The sequence below is a fragment of the Musca vetustissima genome, unplaced genomic scaffold (genome assembly GCF_032173495.1).
Source record: "Musca vetustissima isolate MV318-11 ecotype Yass unplaced genomic scaffold, APGP_CSIRO_Mvet_v1 utg40097, whole genome shotgun sequence".
NCBI classification, from domain to species: domain Eukaryota; kingdom Metazoa; phylum Arthropoda; class Insecta; order Diptera; family Muscidae; genus Musca; species Musca vetustissima.
Window position 1 is genome coordinate 110,481 of NW_026874847.1, and position 25,572 is coordinate 136,052.

The 25,572-nt window shown below is 34.1% G+C and overlaps 8 non-coding genes across 8 annotated transcripts; 5 read left to right on the forward strand and 3 right to left on the reverse strand.

Annotated features, from left to right (window-relative positions):
• Window positions 1–2,552: 2,552 nt before the first annotated feature.
• Window positions 2,553–2,634, reverse strand: Trnas-cga (transfer RNA serine (anticodon CGA)). The gene has a single exon. It is a non-coding gene; the product is annotated as a tRNA-Ser (tRNA).
• A 4,706-nt stretch (window positions 2,635–7,340) lies between these two features.
• Trnas-cga (transfer RNA serine (anticodon CGA)) lies at window positions 7,341–7,422 on the reverse strand. The gene has a single exon. It is a non-coding gene; the product is annotated as a tRNA-Ser (tRNA).
• Window positions 7,423–17,330: 9,908 nt separating this feature from the next.
• Trnag-ucc (transfer RNA glycine (anticodon UCC)) lies at window positions 17,331–17,402 on the forward strand. Its single transcript has one exon. It is a non-coding gene; the product is annotated as a tRNA-Gly (tRNA).
• Window positions 17,403–19,041: 1,639 nt separating this feature from the next.
• On the forward strand, window positions 19,042–19,113 carry Trnag-ucc (transfer RNA glycine (anticodon UCC)). Its single transcript has one exon. It is a non-coding gene; the product is annotated as a tRNA-Gly (tRNA).
• An 893-nt stretch (window positions 19,114–20,006) lies between these two features.
• Trnag-ucc (transfer RNA glycine (anticodon UCC)) lies at window positions 20,007–20,078 on the forward strand. The gene has a single exon. It is a non-coding gene; the product is annotated as a tRNA-Gly (tRNA).
• A 290-nt stretch (window positions 20,079–20,368) lies between these two features.
• Trnag-ucc (transfer RNA glycine (anticodon UCC)) lies at window positions 20,369–20,440 on the forward strand. Its single transcript has one exon. It is a non-coding gene; the product is annotated as a tRNA-Gly (tRNA).
• Window positions 20,441–20,627: 187 nt separating this feature from the next.
• On the forward strand, window positions 20,628–20,709 carry Trnas-uga (transfer RNA serine (anticodon UGA)). The gene has a single exon. It is a non-coding gene; the product is annotated as a tRNA-Ser (tRNA).
• A 209-nt stretch (window positions 20,710–20,918) lies between these two features.
• Window positions 20,919–21,000, reverse strand: Trnas-uga (transfer RNA serine (anticodon UGA)). The gene has a single exon. It is a non-coding gene; the product is annotated as a tRNA-Ser (tRNA).
• Window positions 21,001–25,572: the final 4,572 nt, after the last annotated feature.

Genomic DNA, 25,572 nt, shown 5'->3' on the forward strand with positions numbered 1-25,572 from the left:
AAATCGGTCCAGATTTAGATATAGCTCCCACATATATCTTCGTCCGATTTAAGGAAAATAGTCCACTAAAGTCCTTGGAAATCTTTTGACTTGCACGAAATTTGGCACAGCGTAATAAATAAGGTCTAGAATGATGTTTACCAAGTTTTGTAAAAATCGGTTCAAATTTAGATATAGCTCCCATATATATCTTCTTCCGATTTTTGGTTAATTGTGTACCAAAGTCCTAATATATCTTTCAATTTGCACGATATAGATTTATATAGTCGGCCCAGTCCGACTTTACTAATTTCCTTACTGTTTTTTCTCATCATTACACCCTACACAACTTAGTTATCAGGGTATTATAGCTTTGCGCAGCTCCAAGAGTTTTTAACACCGCGAAATATTGGTCCTAGACCCACCTTTAAGTATACCGACAGTCATATCTCGACTAGCTGAGCCGATCTAGACATTTTTGTCCGTCCGTCTGTCCATTATAATTTGTAAAAATCGATACAGGCCACAGTTATGGACCAATCTTCAAGAATTGCTGCATGTAAGATGGGTTCTGGCCAATGAAGACCCCTATGTTTTTTTTGGTAAAGATCGGTTAATATTTAGATGAAAATGGTTCAAATTAACTTAATTTTTGTCGGTTTTTCTGGTCGCTTCAGAGGCCACAATTATAACCCAAACATCCCGAATTTTTACTTGGAAAAGATGATCGGTCCAAAGAATAAGCATGTCTGTTTTGATAAAGATTGGTCGATTTTTAGCGCGTCAAATGGACCCCGAATTTTGTGTGAAAAATTACAAAATTTGTATTCTACGGCGTATATATTTACTCCTGAAAGACATAGACCCAAGAAGTTGATACAGTAGTTTTCGCTTATAGTCCATTTCGCTTAAAGGCCAAAAACGGATATAAGCGAAAAAAGTACTATTTACTGACATTTTGCTTCCAAATTCATACAAATTATTTGTTCTATAGTCCACTTCGCCTATAGTCCATTTTCGTTTATAGGCCACATTTTCTGTGCATGCAAAACTAATATTGCATAGAAAAAATTTTCATATAAGCCACCCTGTTTTTTGAACTTGAATGACATTTGGATTTCTGGCACCTGTTTTTTGAAATTTTCATATAGGCCACCCAGTTTTTTGAACTTGAATGTCACTTGGATTTCTGGCAACATTTATAAATGTCAAAAATTGCTAGATTCATAGAAGTTGTGAAAATGGGTACGCGCGTTACATTGAGTGTGGAGAAAAAATTAAAATTATTGAAAGACTATGAAGAAAATAATATGAAAAAAATAATAAGTTATTGTTTAAACAATTTATTTATTTTAAATAAATATATGAATTTGATTTAATAAACTTAAATTTTATTTAGAAAAGTACATGTTTTGTGTATAGTCCATGACGTGTATTATATCACGATTCAGTTATAATCCAGTAATGGACTTAAAACGAAATTCGGATATAGTCCAAATTCGCTTACAGTCCACAAAAGTTGTGCAACTATAGTTGTGGACTATAAACGAAAACTACTGTAGTATATCCAAGAGGAGTGCTTCACCTTTAATTGATGATTATTTTGTCATATGTACTCGGATGTGGGAGTTAGACATAAATATCACACTGGAGGGCGGAAATATAGCGCTGATCACTTTGAAATGTTCCATGAGGTTCCAGTTATCGTCAAGGACGAACATCACAACACAACCCAGGTGAAGGGAATATGGACAAGTAATTAGAAGGACTGTACTGAATATTAGTAATATTCGGAAAATATGTCATGTGTAAGGAAGACCTCTAATCGGGCAAGAGGGTGCAACTATCACGAAATATTGTCCAGGCTCGGAATAAAAATCCGCAGAAAGTAAGAGTTCCGTGGTAGCTGTGTAGGGTATCGTATGATCGGCCCCGTCCGACTATACTGCTCCGCTCTCTGGTTTTTTCATGAATTTAGTTTTTTTTATTTTAATTATTGTATAGCTCTTAACATGCCTACATTTGTTTAACTGAATACCAAAATAAATCACATATTTTGTTGGAACTTCATCCTTCTCTTTGCGATTTAATATTCGACAGCCTTACGTTGCTAAAATATCGAATAATTAAAATCAACTTATTATTAACTTTCAAAAGCAAATATATCGAATTGACATAACTGAATATTCTAAATGACCTCATTATGTTGATAATAACATTGCGTGTCAATTTAGTATTTGTGTCACGCAACACACATACATATTTTGTAGATTGGTCCGAATGGTAATTTTCTTTTTTTTATATTTTTAACCCAATGACTTATGGTGTGTGCGCTATCATAAATATATTTTGTAGTAGGTATGTAATTAATATTGACAACTCTTAACCTACATTCATAATCTAATTATATTGTGGCTATATTACCGTTAATAATTATTGTATGTAATTGTGAATACTTGAAGTCTATAAAGCAGACAAAATATCAGTTTTTCTTATTTGAAAAACAAATCACACATACACACATTATATAACTGAGTTTTATCTGTTTACTCACATAAAAAAAATTGAATTTCCGCAGCCGGTAGGATTCGAACCTACGCTCCCAGAGGGAATCTGATTTCGAGTCAGACGCCTTAACCACTCGGCCACGACTGCTTACGACACACGAGCAAAACTTGTAATCTAAAAATAATTCGGATAAAGTTATTAATAGATTTTTTGCAAACATTTAAATATCTATATTTTTTACAATTATGGTTATCAAAAGTTAACTGGAATTTCTTTCATTAGATAAACAAACAATTATAGATTTAAAACTTTGGGCAGTGTTATTATATAAATAGGTTTGAGGCTGTAGCTTGGCACTGTGTGTTCTTGGATGAAACAGATTTGCAAAAAAAACCTTGTCATATGGCCTCCATATAAAGGACTCGCCATTTTTCGGTATTTTGAAAATCTTCAACGAAAGTGGCTGTGCGTCACACAAGAACTATTGTTTTGAATGATTTCGTGAAGTTGCCTTCAATATTTAAAATAAATGGTTCTTTCTTTGATATACACTTTTGCCGGTGTAATTCGGATCTTAGCATTCTTATGGCGCGAGCTAAAATACAACATAAATCAACATTATTCTATTTGTCAAACAAATCGAATGGTTGGATTATTGTTCGCACTGTCAATCACATTTATTTCTTTGATTTTAAATAAAGCACACTTTTAGGCAATGTGAAATAAAAAAATGTTTTAATTAATTTTACAGTCAAGCGGGGTTATTATTATGTTTTGGTAATTATAGAATGATAGGAAGTAATTAAAATTAAGTTACTTCACGTAGTAAATATGTTTGTTTAAGCAATATATTTTTTATCGTCTTAACAAACCCATAGGTTGGAAAATTGGACTATTAAATTGAACATAACGAAAATGTTCGGTGACTATGTAGAAACATGGGCTTATATAGAAACTGTACTGTGTAACATTTATTTACCCATCAAGATCCCGGAATGACAAAATGGAAAAGCACCTAGGATCCTCAAAATCCATATAAAGGGATATTTGACACCCAAAGAAACCCTAATAGAGAAAAGTACAGTTCGTTATATCCAAGGAAAGACAAAACATAAGCTTAGCCGAAAAAAAATATATTCGGTTCGGAACTGGTAGATTTATTTCCTTTTTGACAATACTTAAACTGTTTCTCTTTTACTCGCTATAATAGTAAAGACTTGTCTGAAAAACATGCCTTAAACCGGTGATCGACTGTATATTAAACTGTAAAAATACGTCTTTGAAGGTACCATTTTATGCTATCAACACGTATGCCAATTTGAAAGACCTTTGTGGAGAGATTTCCTAATCAATTAAATTACATTCTATTTGTTTGAAAAAATGTATCCAAACTCCGTAATACAAACAATGAGAGATACCGTTATTTGAGGTGGACCAATATCATTAATTTTTGGTGGAACGATTTTCTACCCAATAAGAATCAAACACTTAATACATGTAAACACGTTGTTATGTTCGGCATGACCTAACTTTTTATATTGTGTATAAGACAGAGAAGAACATGGACTGCAAAGTGCTGCCTTTTCAGTTGGAAAATGCGACAAAGACCCTCAAAAAATATCGAAACTTAACCCCTTTAATTTGGGGTTATGTCAAAACATGACGTTCAAATCACAGCCTTTTTGAGTGGAAAATGCGCAATGACCCTCAAAATACTGAAATTTGGCCGAGACCTTTAATTGGTTGTTATGCCTAACCATACAACTATAATGATCATTTTCTGCACATATGTGCGACAACCTTTAAAAACTTAAAATATCAAATTACAGCCTTTTCGGGTGAAAATCCGGCGAATGCTCTCAAAATACCGAAAATTGGGCGAACCTTTTTGCGCAGATATATGCCAAATTACAGCATGCAATACCAATCATCCTAGGAGTTATATGAACGTCAGGTCAAAATTTTAAAGACTTATCTCAAATATTGCGACATCCATTGTGACTTCAGACAAGCAGACGATTTAGCCATAGACATAGACTTTGAATTTGGGGCCTCCGAGGTGTGAAGGTTGAAAAACGAAGGTTTAAGGTTAAATTTATTGAACCATTCTTTTATAAACTTTAAAATTAAGAAGAGTGTTAATAGTAGGAAGCAAAACCTAAGATTATAATGCGTTATCTAAATTTACAATATAGAGCACCATGCTTAAACATGTGACTGAAAAACGTGCCAAAAATAATGGGGTGTAATGCCCTATAAAGGCTATACTGAAACTTGGGTCAATATTGATAAGTTTGTAAGGGTCTGAACAAAAATTCGATTGATTGCACATAAAGAGCAAGCTCCACCATAGTATAGAGGGTATATTAATTTTGTTTTTCCGTTTGTAACTCATCGAAATAATCATTTCCGACCCTATCTTGATCAGCGTAATTTCTAAGACAATCTAACACTCTAGCGTCTAAACGAGTTGAGATAGATCGCCAAAATGTTGCACAGAGTCATCTTTTGTCTGCAGTCAAGTTTGAAGATGGGATATATCGGTCCACGTTTACGCATAGCTCCCATATAAGGGTACCCCCAATTTTCCATATTTTGGGATTCTTGAGCGCGTTTTTCATCCACTTTTTCTGGTAGCCCCCACATAACGGTACCCTCTAATTTTCAGTACTTTGGGGGTTTTGATCGTATTTTTCAACCGAAATGGCTTTAATTAAGTACTTTGAGTTATTATTGTAGCAAATCTCTCCACTAAAAATTATAAATATAGGCCCATTTTTTCTGGTAGCCCCCATATAAGAGTTCCCCCCAAATTTCGGTATTTTGGGGTTCTTGAGTGCGTTTTTAACCGAATTCGCTGAACTTTGGTACATTTGGTTCTTATTGGGTGCAAAATATCTCCGCTAAAAATGAAAAATATAGGTCAATTTTTTCTGGTAGCCCCCGCATAAGGGTACCCCCAAATTTCGCTATTTTGAGGTTCTTGAGCACGTTTTTCAACCGAATTCACTGAAATTTGGTATTTTGTAGTCGTATATGGTAACAAATTTCCATACCAAAAATTATTAATATTCACCCCCTTTTTGGGGTGGTCCCCATATAACCCCCTTTTATATTAAAATAGTTACGCAATTTGTTCCGGTTTGGTTCTAAGACTCTGTTGAAATCATATCACCTGCGGAGGATATGGAGATAAAAAACTACAATGTAAAATTCGATAATTAACTATATATGAACTATAACACGTATTCAGGCCTAGCCCCTGTGTGGGAGGTACCACAAGGAGTGGACCGATATTCACCATCTTTGAACTTGAACTAAGTTTGGAAGAAATAATAAGATGTACAAAGTTTGGATGAAAATAAAATTTTCTGAAACAAATTTGGTCCAAAGAAACATGGGGTTTAGAACCAATATTTCGATGAGGCACATTATAACCGTGTCAAAGTGTATATACCCTCATTAGCCATAAAGCTGAGGCTATAATTATCTATTAAGAATTTGTGAAATTTGTATTATAGTTTACATTATGGTTTACATAATCCGTTTTTAGAAATGTCGGTGTAGGTCCACGGTATTTTCCCTATATTTTCATTTCAATTACCTATCAGTATATCTATGGTGGAGGGTATCCAACGCTTTTTCACTTGTTTTATTTTTGTTTAATATATAAAAACTGCGAATTAAAACGTGTATATACTTTTTATTAATATAGATTATTTTGTAGTCGTATATGGTAACAAATTTCCATACCAAAAATTATTAATATTCACCCCCTTTTTGGGGTGGTCCCCATATAACCCCCTTTTATATTAAAATAGTTACGCAATTTGTTCCGGTTTGGTTCTAAGACTCTGTTGAAATCATATCACCTGCGGAGGATATGGAGATAAAAAACTACAATGTAAAATTCGATAATTAACTATATATGAACTATAACACGTATTCAGGCCTAGCCCCTGTGTGGGAGGTACCACAAGGAGTGGACCGATATTCACCATCTTTGAACTTGAACTAAGTTTGGAAGAAATAATAAGATGTCCAAAGTTTGGATGAAAATAAAATTTTCTGAAACAAATTTGGTCCAAAGAAACATGGGGTTTAGAACCAATATTTCGATGAGGCACATTATAACCGTGTCAAAGTGTATATACCCTCATTAGCCATAAAGCTGAGGCTATAATTATCTATTAACAATTTGTGAAATTTGTATTATAGTTTACATTATGGTTTACATTATGGTTCACATAATCCATTTTTAGAAATGTCGGTGTAGGTCCACGGTATTTTCCCTATATTTTCATTTCAAGTACCTATCAGTATATCTATGGTGGAGGGTATCCAAAGTTCGGCCCGGCCGAACTTTACGCTTTTTCACTTGTTTTATTTTTGTTTAATATATAAAAACTGCGAATTAAAACGTGTATATACTTTTTATTAATATAGATTATATACATTTTTCCTTTTAAATATACATTCCATCCTACAGACATCATTAAAACTTAAACAAAGTTGATACACCCTTCTAAGTAATGGTGGTGCTATTTTATTTTTCACATCTGTATATTGTTAATACTTAATGATGGCAATCGGCACAACAGTTATTTTTTTTTCACTATACACAGAATATTTTACACATGCAATTGAAATGGATATTTCGAGAACATTCTATATGTTATTTCTTCAATCGTGCACAAAAATTGGTGTTTTTTCCACAATTATTTCATTCCTTCAAAGGTTCTATTTAGTTTCGTTATCTGATAACAAAACCAAACAACCACTATAAATTCCTGGAAATATTGTCAATTTCTATTTTAACAAAAGATTGGTTTTCTAATGCATGTAGAAATTGACGCAGCCGGTAGGATTCGAACCTACGCTCCCAGAGGGAATCTGATTTCGAGTCAGACGCCTTAACCACTCGGCCACGACTGCTTGCGCAATTGACCTTTCAGCAACCTTCGGCGTGCAGGTCTACAGAATTATGAAATTATTAAATTTTCTGTTGCTGCCTCTTCTTCACGCTCATATAACTTATCAATAGAAAATCTAAAACAAAAATCCATTCATGAGCTAAAAATATAACCAGCGGCAGCTGCTGCTCTCAACAATTTTGTTCACACATTGCACAGGCATTTCATTTTGAGTGAGAATCAACCGGAGGGGAATCACTTTCACATTTCACTCTTTTGGCTGGTGAATTTTTCTCTTCAGTGTCCAAATATTTTTCCATCAGCGAACCACATGTTTCTCGAAACTCATTTTTCCCGCTTACTTTTGAAACCACTAAATGGGTAACCCCGAACATTTTTTTAATCGCACCTAAATAAAGTTAAGGTCCCATTTTAGGTATTTTCAAAGTCCTAGGCACACATTTTCTACAAAAGTAGTTGTAATGTGGCATCCTCGATTATTCAGAGATCTTAGCCGAATTTACCATCCACACTAGGTATGACCATCCCCATATAAAAATCCCGGGCGATAGGTAATTATACTTCAAACCAATTCATAACAAAAATTTAAATCTTTTAAACTCTACTCTAACAACTATTCGCTCCTCCTCATTTCACATAAATTATTCAATTATTAATTCCTTCCGGATGCAATTGTATTTGTACACCAAAATCTTCTTGAGTCATTTCCTTACATTTTCAAAACTATTTTGATAACAAGAACAATAAAAACAACAACGTTTGAATGTTGTGTATAGCATGAATGTCATGGATGGCAAGTGACGGCACAGAAGGATTTGCAGTTTGTTTTTAGTACACAATCTTCTGTTTGTTATACGCTGGCTGACATTCCCAAAACGTTTTAAGAATTCAACACATCTATTATTTATCGTTAGCAAACAGACAAATAAATATGGGCCGGATAGGTGTGCTTCGGCTCCAAAACGGTCTATAGATAACGTTGTTATTGTTGAGTTGTTTACTAAAACCATATGAGTGTCTTAGCTGTTTTACTATTTGCTTCATAGTAGTCGGAGGTTGTATAACCCAGTGAAGATATTTGAAAGAACTACTGTAAATTATAGTAAGGAAGGATAATTTTAAAACAATAGATATAGATTCCTGGGGTTCCACCGATAAATAAACCGCAACTAATAACTTGTACTATGGACAAGTTATTACAGGGTTGAAAAATCCCGGTGTACCAAATTACAGTCAATTATAATTGGAATTGGAAGCAAACTTACGTATACGCAATCAATGTAGGAATTTCCGGTAATTATCAAAAAAAAAAAATGAAATTTGTATGCATGTATGTATGTATGTTTTGGCGTAGCCTCCATATAAAGTCCCGCCGCATCTCTGCCGCATTTTCCAACTGAAAAGGATTTAATCTGGGATTTTGATTGCTGGTATATAACTGAGATGAAGATCCCGCCGAATTTTTGATATTTCGAGGTTATTAGCCGCAATTGTCAAACGAAAAGGCTATAATTTGGCATTATAGGTTCTTGGTTATTTGGTTACTACTTACTTCTCCCAAGAACATATTCAATATAGATCAATGTTCGTTTGTATACATGCAGAATTCCCGCTTAATGTTTGCTGTGTCAACGTGATCTATGTAGATGAACCTATTTTAATTAATACATTCACATTCTAAAATCAAGGAAAACTTTCGTGTCAAATTATGTACATATGAGAATTATGCATTTGTAAATCTGCTGAGGCACAGCCAGAGATTGTCCGTATGACGAATTTTAAGAGTTTCGACTATCAAAAAGGTGTAAACGTCATATACTTGTATAAAATGTAATAAATGTAGTAAACGTCATTTAGTAGTGTTGGCGGTTTATTCGGGGTACCATTTGTATTTTGTTTTTGTCAGGCTGAATCCCAGTTTGTTGTTTTTATTAAAAAACAACTATTTATTAGTGGGTAATGTATGGCATTGTTTGACGAGGGGTAAGACAGGGAAGACTATAGTTTCGGATCACGTCACTGATCCTCACCAGTTCAATATTACCACCATATACAGTTATTTATTATTTCTAAATATATCTGACTATTTCTTACTAGAACTGATAAAAAATTCAAACATTTTTTGACGGAACATCTCCGGGCACAGCGGTCTATCCAAAATTACATATCAATCGGACACACGTTGATTATTTGTAGCACCATTTGCATGCAGTCGGTGTTAACGACAGATATATCTGGGAGAGAACTTTATCTAGGCATTGTAAATATTATAGATTGTTCAAATCTAACATTATTTTGGCCTAATATGAGATTTATAAATATTGAAAATGTTTACCCATTGTGTGTTAGGTACCAGAAGGAGTGGACCAATGGATCGGATTTTCGTATTTCATCTTTGCTTGGTAAAGGTAATAGGTTGTGCAAAGTTTGGTTCAAATCGGATAGCCCGTTTTGGCCATTTTTGGGGGAGGTACCTGAAGGTGTAGGTAGACCAAAGGGTCTCATCTTCGTACTTGATATAGGCTTGGTGAAGATAATTGGTTGTGCGAAGTTTGGTTCAAATCGGACATTCCATTCGCCTAATATATATATATATATATATATACTAGAGGGCCCGGCAAACGTTGTCTTGCCTAACAATATTTTTGATGTATAATTTTCGGCATTTTAGGTTGGTTTTATACCCTCCATCATAAGGTGAAGTGTATATATTTTTTTAACATCTTGGTAATTATCATAGCACACATAGGGTAACATTACAAAACTGAATTTGATGTTTATGAGTGAGTTTTGTTGTTCCCTCCACGATTTAAGATATACATTTTATATTTGCACATACATTTGTACTACTCATAAGATGGCCTAGCGTTGTCCTGCCCCTGTATTCTGTAAATTTTTAACAACATTCGATATTGTCTATTTTACAACAATTTCATTTGTTAGTTTTATTGTTTTTACAATAACAAAAGAAATTTAAACAATATCGAATGTTGTTAAAAGCTACAGAATAGGCCTACTGGTGAAACACGACACCTCCCCTGTTGGCTAATTCTGGCCAATTGCTATCTTCAAACGGTACAGTTGTTGGCAGTAGAGATCAGAATTTAGCGTTTGGCCATATGAAAGCAACTCATAATAAATAATCCCATTCCAGTCCCACCAAATGCATAGCAGAACCTTCCTGGTCGTTAGTCCTGGTTTGGTCACCGTTTGAGGTGCTTCACCGCTCTTTGACCACGATCGTTTTTGCATTGGGTTATCGTATGTGATCCATTTCTCATTTCCAGTTACCATCCGTTTTTAAAAATAAGAGTATCTCATTCCGTTTGGTCAAGACTTCGCAGATGGAAATTCGATCCATTTATTTTTTCTGTTAATTGGTGAGGCACCCAACCATTGAGCTTCTTTTTGAATCCAGCTTTGTGTGAATGGTTTAATTTTTAGCTCCTGGATGATGTTACGACATGCCTGTAAAATTCGATCGTTCCACCGGTGTAATGGTTTTTTTCCCAAACCTAATATTAGGGATACTTATTGGGCAGAAATTCTCCCTAATTAGAATTTTCCATATTGACTCAAGTATTCGGATATCCGCATCTAACGGCATCCCTTAATATTCGGTGTTTGGCTGCAATGTTATGTTCGCCCAAGGTTTCAAATATCCTATTATTATTATTTTCAAGAAGAATAATCTAGGGCACGTGTCTTAGAATCAGAACTCTTTCTGAATCTTCCGATTTTCATCCTTACATTTGTTCCAAAATGTACGTGAATTTTATGGAAAACGTGTACATACAATGATCGCGAATTCATCTCAATTATTGTTTTGCATTCTCAGAAAAAAAGTTGCGTTACAATGCCAATTGAATAAAATAAAATATTTTGAAAATTTTCAATATTTGACAAATGAATATTTTTTTTCAAATATTGTTTTTCATAATATTTTTTCTTTTTTGCAAATTTTTCGCGATTTTTAAATTTTTCTCACCTTTTAAACCTTCCCTGAAGCTCTACGAATATTTTAAGACTAAGATAAGAAAAATCCGTTCAGCCGTTCTCGAGTTTTAGCGAGACTAACGAACAGCAATTCATTTTTATATATATAGATAATTATAGAAAATGTTGACTCTTTATTGGGAATGTACAAGAAGGGGTGATCAATGATCAGACTTGGTGAAGATAATATATTGTGCAAAGTCTTGATAAAGATAATATATTATACAGAGATTGGTTCAAATCGGATAGTCCGCTCGCATGATATTATAAAATTACCGTTTAACACAATTTTCTTTATTTGTGGGAGAGGTACCAAAAGGAGTGGGAACTTGAACTAAGTTTGGAAGGAATATCACGATGTGCAAACCCACGGACATTTGTACATCGACTCCAAATTGTCTAAAACGGATTTGGTCCAAAGAAACAATGTTTCTGTAACCAATATTTTGATGATTTGTTATCAGAATTTTTCATGACCTAGAATATATAGGGGAGACTAGGGCACATTTGGTACTTTTTTGACTTTTAAAGCAATATTTTCTACCGGCGGACGTTGACATCTCAAGACCACACACAATATGAAATAGCTTTTTTCTATAGCATTTTCGTCTATAGAAGCTCGTTTGGACTTATATATGAAATTTTTATACAGCACTTTCTGTATATAGCCGAATGTACCCCACCACTCTAAAATGCCGACACATAACACACAACTACGTTGTCAGAGTATTATAGCTTTGTGCAGCCCCAAATCTTTAAGTATACCGAACGTCATATCTCGATTAGCTGAGTCGATCTAGATATATGTGTTCGTCCGTCTGTCCATTATAATTTGTAAACACGATACAGGCCACAGTTATGGACAAATTATCAGGAAATTTTGCATGTATGATGGGTTCTGGCCTATGAAGACAGCCATTGTTTTTGGTAAAGATCAGTTAATATTTAAGGGATGAAATGGACCAAAAAAATTATTTTTGTCTGATTTTCTGGGCGCTCCAGAGGCCGCAATTATGGCCCAAACATCCCACTTTCATGAAGAGGGGATCGGTCCAAGAATAATCATGACTGTTTTGATAAAGATCGGTCAATATTTATAGGGTCAAATGAACCCTGACTTTTGTGTGACCTCTAGTCGGTCAAGAGGGTGAAAATAGTCTAGTCGGTCAAGAGGGTGAAAATTGATGCCTATGGATCAGAGCTAGTGGTGTACAATGAACCCTCTTATTGTCAAAATACGTGTCAAAACTATCTAAAATATGAAGACGGGGGTATCAATAAATGGGGGACCAATATAGGATATTTTTTGGGGAAGACTTGGTACCATTGGTATGAGAACCCAAAATACAATGCTATGCCTAAACGTGGACCGATATAGCTCAATATCAAACTTGACCTACCTGCAGACAAAATACAACTCTATGCTAAATTTTGGCGACATATCTCCAGTCATTCGGAAAATTACAACAGACATACGGACATGGCTAGATCGTATTATAATTTAACAATGGTCAAGAATATATACTTTGTAGGGTCTAAAATCCGTATTACCATGAGTAACAAACAGAGTGACAAAATGGCAGGGCTATATAACTTGACTCACATAATGTCAAAATCGAAAAAGAACATTTATCATTTTGTTGGGTTACTATCTCAACAGCAACTACAACAAAACATACTTACACATGATAACGTTGATTATTTACTTACAAGCACACAACACACATACTACATATGCACCTCCCCGATGAGACGTTTTCAGCATTGCATTTACCATTTGTTTTTACTCACTCATTCGTTGGGCCTCCCAAAAACAATTCTCTATTCTGCTCTGCACCGAATATCGTGTGAATAATTAATCGTTCAATTGGTTTTTAACGCCACATAAAGTTGACGTTTGTCTTACTCGGAGCAGAAGAAGTCAGTGGCAAACTATGCCATTCTCGACAGTCTGTTTGTCTATCATTCAGGTTGCTGTTATAATTTTCACCCCCCGAAGAATTTGTGGATTTCTTCTTCGTTCATTTCATGGAGATTATCAACATTTTTAATATCATTGACGTGTTGTAGTCTCATTTGCCCGTCTTTATTCGTTTATAATTCTCAATGGTTTTGAGTGAAGCCGGTTATGGTGGTTATTTTCATTTCAATTTATGCCCGATGCGGTTGCAATTCATGGAATACCAGTAGTGATAGGTTGTACGAAATGCAGATGCCTACGAAGAAACATCATACAGTAGTTTTCGTTTATAGTCCACAACTATAGTTGCACAACTTTTGTGGACTATAAGTGAATTTGGACTATATCCGAATTTCGTTTTAAGTCCATTACTGGATTATAACTGAATCGTGATATAATACACGTCATGGACTATACACAAAACATGTACTTTTCTAAATAAAATTTAAGTTTATTAAAACAAATTCATATATTTAATAAGTTATTGTTTAAACAATAACTTATTATTTTTTTCATATTATTTTCATTTCATATTATTTTCTTCATAGTCTTTCAATAATTTTAATTTTTTCTCCACACTCAATGTAACGCGCGTACCCATTTTCACAACTTCTATGAATCTAGCAATTTTTGACATTTATAAATGTTGCCAGAAATCCAAATGCCATTCAAGTTCAAAAAACTGGGTGGCCTATATGAAAATTTCAAAAAACAGGTGCCAGAAATCCAAATGTCATTCAAGTTCAAAAAACAGGGTGGCTTATATGAAAATTTTTTCTATGCAATATTAGTTTTGCATGCACAGAAAATGTGGCCTATAAACGAAAATGGACTATAGGCGAAGTAGACTATAGAACAAATAATTTGTATGAATTTGGAAGAAAAATGTCAGTAAATAGTACTTTTTTCGCTTATATCCGTTTTTGGCCTTTAAGCGAAATGGACTATAAGCGAAAACTACTGTAGTAGTAAGTACCAGATATAATTGCCAATTCATGTAGAAAATATTCATTCACTTATACAAATAGTATTTATGTGACATTTTATTTGACGTTGAATTTGTATTATGATTTAGTTATGGTAAACTTTTTCTTTAATTTGGTTTAAAATAATGTGGGGACCTAACTCATTGTTGATTATTTTCTACGATTTTCAATGGGCTGGCGAATGAAATATACATTTTGTTGGTTTGTAAATTTACATACATTAATTTTTAGATGGAAATGGTATACAGTATATCGGTAAACCCAAATTTTCGGTATTTTGGAGATTATGGACCTGGTAATATTATGTGAGGTTTTATTTTTTAGGTATCACCCATTTAACTTCCGAGATTTCGATTTTTTAGGGAGTTTGGAATTTATATTTTGGATTGGGGTAGAAAGTCTGTCTACCAAATATATGAATATTGCTCCATGCAGTAAGGGAGCAGAGCAACGTTCAAAAGATATATCTTGAAAATGTAATACATTCAACATATAGTGTCATCGATTATTCCCAAAATTTAAACTCCAAACGAAAATAGGCTTCAAATAATCTATACTAATAAAGGGGTAAAGTGATTGACTGACTTAACGATTAATCAACGCCCAGGCGAAACGGCTGAAGCTAGAATGAAAGTATTAGGTTGTCCCATAAGTTTCTTCCGCGCCACGCTATGGATGAATCTGATTGGCGCTTATCTCATAGCCTTTTATGGCATCGGTTACAGCAGTCGTCTTTCAAAGTAAGTTTCGTTGGTGACAAAGCCTCTTTTAAAATATTTTCTGTCCCATTCTATATGGAGAACCAAAGGAATCATTTACGGCATGTTATGAACCTTCATGCTTTTAAATAGGCAAAGGACGCTGCAAACGAGATTTACACCGTTTACGACCATTAGGACCGTCCGCAATTGGTTTATGAAATTTAGAGCCGGCAATTTGGATTTGCAAGATGAAGACCTCGCTGAAAATCCGCGAGATAGTGGATGACACTAACATTCCCATGATATAGGCATTTGATCAAGATGGGATATGGAAATCGGTATGAAAAGGTAAGAAACTTATGGAACAAGTTCAAATGGTACCGAATTTAATATAATGCGGTACCATTTGAATTTGCAGAAACGGTAGAGCTAGAATTCTTAATTCTGAAATGAGGGTCATTGATTGATATTAGAATAGATGTAGCAAAGGATTTTATACATTCGAGGTATAAGCATCCAAAAAGTACTAAAATGTACTAAAGTTGGTACAATTTCGCAGGATATGAATGGATAGAGCTAAAGACTTGAAATTTTGGAATGCGAATTAAGTTTGAGAAATAGGGTCGATATATGGAGGTGGTTTTGAAAGAGTTTCATATACATGAAGATGTACTTTACTGTACAAATTTGGTACAATTTGAATGTAGAGAAACGGATGAAGCTGGGATCCTAAAATTTTAAATTGACATTACCGTAGTTTTGGAAATTTATACCTATGACTTCGAAATGTACTAAATGGTGCTATATTTGGTACAATTTGGATATGAGTGAACCGATGAAGCTGCAACAATGAAATTTGGAAATAAGATTAGTTCTGCATTGTAGAATTGAGGTATGTTATTAATGTTGGAAATACGTACTTATGTGTGCCAAATTTGGTACAATTTGAATTTTGGTTGAGCCAATATAGCTGGAATGCTGAAATTTGGAGTTAGGATCACTGTTGAGGTGTAGGATTGGGGTAAGTAGTTTTGGAAATTTCTTTTAATGTGTACTAAATGATACTAAATTTGGTACAATTTTGATTTAGGTGAACCGATAGAGCTGAAACACTGAAATTTAGAAATAAGATTATTGTTGGAGTGTAGATTTGGATTCAGAGATGGAATAGTAAACATTTGTAATGCAGAATTAAAGTATGTAGGTAGTTTTGTGAATTCGTACTTATGTGTACTATATGGTACTAAATTTAGTACAAATTGAATTTTGGTTGAAATTTTGATGTTTTGTTAAGATTTGGGTGAACCTATAGAGCTCGATTTAAGGAATTTGGAATTAGTTTTGGAAATAAGTACTACAAAATAACGAAAGGTAATAAATGATACCAAAATAAGTATGTATAGAGCATGATTTGTGTTGCGATGAGAATTGGTGTGAAGTGTTGAGATATGGAGGTAGTTTTGGAAATACGTACTATAAGGTAACAAAGGAACTAAATGATGCTAAAATTTAAATTATGGCAAATATTGTGAATATAAAATATTTAGACATGTTTAAATAATTCTCACATTCGCTAACGAAGTAGCGTGCATATGCTAGTTTTAACTACAATTCATAACAATGATTTAAACAAGGTTGGTTTTAGTATAGCATAGGCTAGGTGGTAGTGTGTTCGTCCAACAGTATGAGGGTGCCATGGTTCAAACACCAACGCCGCTGCCGGCGTGTTGTTTTGTGTGCTGTGGCTAGCTCGGTAGAGATATCAACCAAAGAAGAGTTTTTATTGATATTGTGGGGAGCCAGCCTTTGTTATGATTAATAGATAAGAAATATTTGAATTCTTGTTGCTTACTGTGTTCTGTTCTAAAAATAGAAAAACAAATAATAAGCCAAAACAAATGTTTCATTATGAAAAATTCAAATTTAAAAGAGAATTCTGGAAAATGGGGTTAAATAAATTAAAAACAACAACAATAATCATGTTCCATTAATAAATGGTTGGAAGGGTTGGAAACTGGTTCCAAAGTAGGTAAAGAGTTTGAGCTTGAATAAATTTGTTCTATAAATAGAATAAAAAACAAACACTCAACTCAAGCAAGCACAACTTATCCAAGCGCAGATACATTCCATTTTCACCAACTTAATATTTCAATATTTAAATTAGATGTTGTTTAATTCTAATTATTGGAAGTTCTAAGAATTTTTTCCAAAATAATACATTCTATTCTAAAAATAAGTGAGGCTATAAACATCCAAGAAAACAGAGGCGTCGGTGGTGTAATGGTCAGCATAGTTGCCTTCCAAGCAGTTGATCCGGGTTCGATTCCCGGCCGACGCACACTTTTTTAAAACCTCCAATAAATCGGGGAAAATAATAACTAAGTAAAATCGCGTACAACGTCAAAATTGGTCGCTATAAACGATATATCGTTATAAACGATACAAATAAAGGGCAGAACTTTTTTCTGGACTTTTGGATAAGTAATTATAACCAATATGTCGTTATAAATAGTGTCGTTGTAAACGATTTTGACTGCACATTATTCAATTTTGAACTCATAATGACGCTACCCATTATGTGTCCCAACTCATGCATTGCAAATATTCCTAGTTTGTTTGGTATACTTGGATTTATCGGTCCATCTATTGGAATATTCCCAATATTCGGTATTTTGGAGATTTTCAACTAAATTAGCTGTAATGTTTTATTTTTAGAACCATTTAGTACACATTTGTAGAAATTTCCTTCCTACGTAACCCAATACTATACCCCAACAGTGATCATAATTCCAAAATTCAGGATTGCAGCTCTTTGGTTCACCCAAAATTGAAATAGTACAAAATTTAGTACACATAAGTACGAGTTTTCCCAACTACCAACATACCTCAATTCTACAATGCAGTAGTAATCTTATTTCTAAATTTCAGTTTTCTAGCTCTATCGTACTTTTAGTACTTTTCATACTCAAGAGTACAAATATCAAAACATACCTACATATGCCAATCCTACAATTCCATCCGTTTTTCAAAATTCAAGTAGTACCAAATTTAGTACAGTTTAGTACTTTTTGTACACACGGATATACACTTTCAAACCCATCTCCTTGTATATACTTCACTTTTCAAATTTAGTTCACATTGCAAATCTCAAGTTTTTAGCTCTATCCAATTATGCGATACCGAATTTAGGGCATTTTAGTACTTTTCGGATACTTGTAGATACGAATTTCCAAAAAACTCTTTGCTACATCTATTCTACACTCCATCAGTGACTCTCATTTAAAATTTAAGAATTCTAGGTTCGCCAAATGCAAATAGTACCACATTTAGTACTTTTAGTGCCTTTGGACCAAATTTCAAGATTTCAGTTTCAGCCGTATCGTCTGGACGTTGATGAATCGTTATGTCAGTCAATCATTTTACTCTTTTATTGGTATGGATTGTCCCCTATTTTCGGAGTGTCCTCTATTGTCGGAGTGTACGAAGTCGTAGTGGGAATGTAAATTTTTTTTATAACAAAAATTATAACATTCATCGGTGGATAGATGTGCAGATTTGAACTATAGCACTGGTATAAAACCCATATTTTGAAATAATTACATTTTACTTGTGTCTGCAAATCTTCCATTACATCATATTCTACAACATTGATAGGTGTAATAGACAACGTGGAAACTGAAATTTTAGTTTAAGGTAGGTCGGTTAAAAGGCCCAGTCAAATTAGAAAACCAATTAAAATGGATTCTATCGCCCGATTTCTTTTACTTTTTAAAACCCGGGAAAATTCGATTTGCGTCGTGCAATTTCAAGTAGCATTCCGGACTGCTATATGTATAAACATTTTTAACTTGGGTCCCTATTACCGACACACGACGGGGATCTAGTGTGTTATAGTTCCCTTAGGAGTGTGTAAGGGCTCCTATAAAGCCAGACATTCATATAGCTCAAATCTCCTGTAAAACTTCCAGAAGCCAGGTGCGTCGGTGGTGTAATGGTCAGCATAGTTGCCTTCCAAGCAGTTGATCCGGGTTCGATTCCCGGCCGACGCACAGCTTTTTATAAGATGAGGTATTTTGTTTGTTATGTTATACCTTGAAATGAAAATCCCATAGAATTGTACCTCTAAATTTTGTACCTCTAAAGAAAACACAATTTCCGAATAACATTGACTGTTCGATGTGTGCCTCATAAAATGTACATCCAAGAAAATATTTATTTAAGAATATTTTTCAAGGGCCAACTGAGGCGTGGATTTATTAAAGAATATTTTTCAAGGGCCAACTGAGGCGTGGATTTATTAAAGAATATTTTTCAAGGGCCAACTGAGGCGTGGATTTATTAAAGAATATTTTTCAAGGGCCAACTGAGGCGTGGATTTATTAAAGAATATTTTTCAAGGGCCAACTGAGGCGTGGATTTATTAAAGAATATTTTTCAAGGGCCAACTGAGGCGTGGATTTATTAAATAATATTTTTCAAGGGCCAACTGAGGCGTGGATTTATTAAAGAATATTTTTCAAGGGCCAACTGAGGCGTGGATTTATTAAATAATATTTTTCAAGGGCCAACTGAGGCGTGGATTTATTAAAGAATATTTTTCAAGGGCCAACTGAGGCGTGGATTTATTAAAGAATATTTTTCAAGGGCCAACTGAGGCGTGGATTTATTAAAGAATATTTTTCAAGGGCCAACTGAGGCGTGGATTTATTAAAGAATATTTTTCAAGGGCCAACTGAGGCGTGGATATGTTTTCGATATTTACCCATCATAAGGTAAATGTGTGCCTCATAAAATGTAGATCCAAGAAAATATACATTTCACCAGACGGATATAAATAACCTTCATATAAACTCCTTTAAATTATATCCAAAAATAAATGATTTTTAAAATAAAAAATTCACCCTTCAATTCAAAACAATCTATTGGAACGCCAAATGCAGAGGCGTCGGTGGTGTAATGGTCAGCATAGTTGCCTTCCAAGCAGTTGATCCGGGTTCGATTCCCGGCCGACGCACATGTTTTGCCAATGTTTCAAAAGTCGATTGAAAAATTCGCAATTCTAAACCTCAATAAAAATAGAAATTGCGGCTTAGAGTCAATTTGCGAGAATACTTTCTTCTCCGGTTTTTGGAAATTTGTAACACTTGGATAAGTCTGATTAAAAGAAGATAATGAAATGGGGTTTTGTATTATTTCTAAAATAAAGCTATGTATCAAACCCCTTTTTTAAAATATATATTTTTTTGAAATGTCAAGCAACAGCAATAAATTGAAAATAACTTCTGAAAACTCTGCTTTTCAGGTGCGTCGGTGGTGTAATGGTCAGCATAGTTGCCTTCCAAGCAGTTGATCCGGGTTCGATTCCCGGCCGACGCACACTTTTTTGACGTTTTTTCCACTTTTATTATTGAGTATTGTTAGTTGCTTTATTTCAAATCAAACAAAAAGTGTGCATACTTTTCAATAAAGTAATATTTGTTTTAAAAAATACATATTCGATAGTTAAAAATTAATTTAAAAAAAATTAAAAACAGGTAAATATTTTCACCGCAGTCATCAATCAGCTGCGGTGTCCGAGTGGTTAAGGAGATGGACTTGAAATCCATTGGGTTCTACCCGCACAGGTTCGAATCCTGTCCGCAGCGATAGGTTTTTTATACATACGATATTTATTAACAAAACACTTAAAATAATACCAACGTAATATTGTCTTAAAATATTCGAGAATAGGTCCATAGATGTAAACAACTTTGTTGCTTTTTTAACTTTAGAAATTTGATCATTGAACTTTGACCCAGTTTCAAAACTTCCACAGTAGATCTTTACATTTCAATTGAGATAAATAAAAATATATCGCTGCGGACAGGATTCGAACCTGTGCGGGTAGAACCCAATGGATTTCAAGTCCATCTCCTTAACCACTCGGACACCGCAGCTGTTATCATCGGTTACAATCTGCTTAATAAATAGTTTCGGATTACATTTGCTAATTTGAATATTAATGTTATTAATATCACGATCACTGTAAAGTTAAGATTTTTCTTTTATGTCAGGAAAAAAATCATGTAGTCAATTACCGCATTGATTAGAGTATGCAAATGTAGCCATGTTCGTTCATCCGTATATATGTTTGTCGACATCACGCTGGGATCTTGGTGGTTTAAAACCTATATGACCCATATTGGGGAAACTTAATAGGTTGAGCACATTCTCCGATAGTGCAATATAGAAAGTGTATTCGAAAGTGAGAGTTTCCGCCCTGCTTCACTTATTATACCCTCCACTATAAGGTGGAGTACATATAAAATTATTCCGTTTCGATCACCTCGAAATATTCGTTGGAGAATATCATGGAGAATTCTATTCGTGGATCAGATTTCTTGTCGATTTAGTCATGTCGCTATAGCTCGCCTTATTGAAGAACTGTGAAATTTGGCACATACATTGCTATTACTAGGATTTTACATAAACTTTGGGACACTTTTTAGGATCTGTACTGTATCGGAACTCGTACAGTACCCCTCGAATTTCGATATTTTATTATTTGTTATTTTGGATTCTCCCTGGGTATAAAATCTCACTACAAAAATAAATGTCAATATTGGAAATGTCATATAGTTTGTGTGTTTTGGGCACGATTTTTAACCGAATTGCCTTCAATCTAATTTTTCAGGTTGCCATGGGGGTGTCACGTTGGTATACTCATATATAACGGTACCGACTCATTTTCGGTATATTTTATGGACAATATAGCTGGCGCCCCATTTTCAGTATTTTGAAGATTTATAACCGATTGTTCTCATTGAAGTGACTATAATTTGGCAAAACGGGATATTGAAGGGTATGAACGGATATGAACCTAGCATCTATAAAACGGTACCGACTGATTCAAATATATCTCAATAGAAGATAACCTCTCAGCAAATGATCCAATCAGCTGCAACCGCAGAGATGTAATGAATTCAAATGGGAAAACTTACTAAGTTGACCAGATCAGACACCTATATCTAAATTTGACCGATTTTCACGAAACTTAACACACATCATTCTAGACTTAATTGAGTACGTTAAGGCAAATTTCGAACCATTTACATTTTTCAGCTATACTTAGTACTAACACGTACGATAGTTTTACATGTTATACCTTCACCAAACCATATCAGCGAACGCCTTATTTCATTGCGTTGGTTGACATTGACATAATGACAGACCAACGAAAAATATTTAATAATTTTCTGCGACTAAATAGTATATTTGAAGTGTCATTACGATATATTACATAACGTTTAAGTCCTACCTCCACGGCAAATTAACACCTTTAATTTTCTGCATGACGGAACCCCCCTACCAAATGACAAAATGTTTACACACAATTTATGTCATTCGTATCACAAGGTATGTACATGAATGTCGTTCATGTAAATTCCGATAATATTGCTGTTCGGTCTACCTTCCCCTTTTTCGCAAGGTATAGGATAAAAACATATAATAATAAAAAAAAAACTAAACAAAAAAGTCCAGCCAATGCGTAATAACTGTAATAATTGATTTATTAAAAAAACGCAACGCGTTTTGGCTGTTTTTCTGTTTCTGTTATTATAAAAATTTCAAGCATTTCCAAACATGTTTCAGAAATGTATAATGATAAAAGTTTAATAGCATGCATTGGGGTTACGCATGCTCTTTCGAAGGGGGAATTTGCAGGATGGTTGTAATAAACAGCGGGTTATTCTTTTACATGACTCGAGCCAACTAAAACTGAATTTCATTCTAGGTGCCACACTATATGGCAGATGTGTGTCCAAGGTATGAATGATAATTTAATGTTGTTTTTGAAAATGTTTCATTAGCTGTATTATTTGCGTACAGTGGTTGCGAAGACAATTTTACCTTTATATGCAGATCGAAGAACTTTGCTATGAATTTCAACATGCCACAAATTAAGGCGGACTTTTGTATGGGACTACTCAAGGAACCTCAACCTAAATTTAATCATTTCTGATTGAATACGATATGCCAAATTACAGCCACGTCGGTGAGAAATGCAGCTTCAACCTTCAAACTGTAGCAAATGGGCTGAATCCTTTATCAAAATTTTTCTGCAAAGATATTTTTCACCCTCCAAAAACCTGGAATACAAAAGTGCGGCTAAGACCTTCAAAATATCGAAATATTTATACGATGCTCTATATCGAAATTTTTCTGCAAAGATGTTTACCAACCTGCAAGATACCGAAATGTCATATTATACATCTATACAACCCTAATTTTACTAAAGGTATCACCAGTTCATATCAGCAGTTTAAACATATGACACTGGAATGTAAATATTTACAATGTTTACTTTTAAGGATATTAGGATATAAGAAAATAAAATTAAGATGATCCCGTTATTTTTGTTTATAAGTAGCAAAATTTTGTAAATAACATCAATTAAGTTTTTACTGCCGATTTGTTGGCACAAACAAAACATATCTTTTGTTTGTACTAATAAGTACAGTTTAAAGAAAATAGCATAAGGCACTTTTAAGTGTCTGCTACCTTCCAAGTTTTATATCGCCAGTGACGTTTTTAAAGCGCCGGCGAAATTTCAAAACTTCCCGCATACACCAATCTTAATTCCAATCAAATTTCGGGATTACTCTAAATTACCGGTTTACTCTAAATCTATTTAGTGCACAGAAGTATGAATTTCCAAAATTATTTACATACTTCCATTCCACTCTCTAACAGTAATATTAATTCCAAATATTTAGTATTCCAGCTCTATCTCTAACAGCTCTATCGTATACAAAAGTACACATTTCCAAAACTATCTACATATCCCAATCCTATTCCCCAACAGGTATCCTAAAATTCAAATTGTACCAAATTTAGTACTCTAGTACTTTGTATCGAATTTAGTACCTACCATTTTGTACCCATAAGTATATATTTCCAAAACTACATCCATATCCCCAATGCAACACTCAAACAATAACCTTATTTCCAAATTTCAATCTTCCAGCTCTAACGGTTTACCTAAATCCAAACTGTACCAAATTTATTACCATTTAGTACACACTATTATGAATTTCCGAAAATTCCTACATAGCCCAATTCTACACCTTAACGGTGATCCTAACTCCAAATTTCAAGATTCCAGCTCCATCGGTTCACCTAAAATGCAAATTGTACCATTTAGTACCCATGAGAATGAATTTCTAAAACTACATCCATACCCCAATTCTACACTCCAACAGTAACCCTATTTCCAAAATAGTGAAACAGTAACCCTATTTCCAAATTTCAGGATTACACCTCTATCGGTTTACCAAAAGTCAAATTGTACCAAATTTAGTACCATTTAGTACCCATAAGTAAGAATTTCCAAAACTCCATTCATGCTCCAATCCTACACTCCAAAAGTAACGTTATTTCCAAATTTCAGTGTTCCAGCTCTATCGGTTTACCCAATTGTAATTATCGTACGATTTAGTACCTTTTGTAAATATAAGTAAAAAATTTCCAAAACAACCTACATATTCTAATTCTACAAATTTCAGGATTTCTCGAAATTCAAATTGTACCAAATTTAGTACTGTTTAGTACTTTTCGTATACATGAGCACACACTTCAAAACCACCTCATTATATCGACCTTACTTATCAACCATGATTCGCATTCCAAATTTCAAGTTTTTAGCTCAATCCGTTCACATGCTATGAAATTGTACCAAATTTGGTACATTTTAGTACATTTCCGATTCTTATAGTTCGAAAAATCCTTTGTCAATGACCCTCAATCCAAAATTCAGAGTTCTAGCTGTACCGCTTGCCGAAATACAAATGATACCATAGCTTGTACTTTTTAGTACTTTTCGTTACGTTCTACTACGAATTTCGAAAAACCCAGCCTTCTCTGTCACCTTTGGACCAAGAGTGACCATCACCCAAAATTTCAAGATTGTAGCTTTAGTCGTTTCGTCTGGTCTTTGATAAATCCTTAAGTCAGACAATCACTTTACTCTTTTATCAGTTTATATTGTTCTGCTGTAAAGTCTCGTAATGCTAATACAAATTTATTTAAAACTCGAAACATTTCTTTTCTACACCACTGTTCTCGATGAGGGTTCTCCCCTCAGCATGCGTCAATGCAATTTCCTTATATTACACATATTATCGAAAAAACGTATACAAATGCTGCGCACTATGCGTGTAATATACTTGTTTTTATGCGCCACTGACTGACCGGCCGACCAAGCGAACGGCTAAAATAATATGAAAACTCTGTAGAGAATTTCGAACCCTTCATAATATCTTGGCAACATGAAAATTTATGTTTACTTGACCACTAATTAAAGATAAATGTTTTCAATCTACACTAAATGTCCGGAAAAAGTCCCACCAGGGCATCGTCAAAAGGTGGAATATGTTAAGCGAATGTTTTACTTAGTGCCAAAATGATCGATTGGTAGGTAAAAGAAGGTAGTGCTGTAAAACACTAAATAAGCGTATCATGTTTATGTT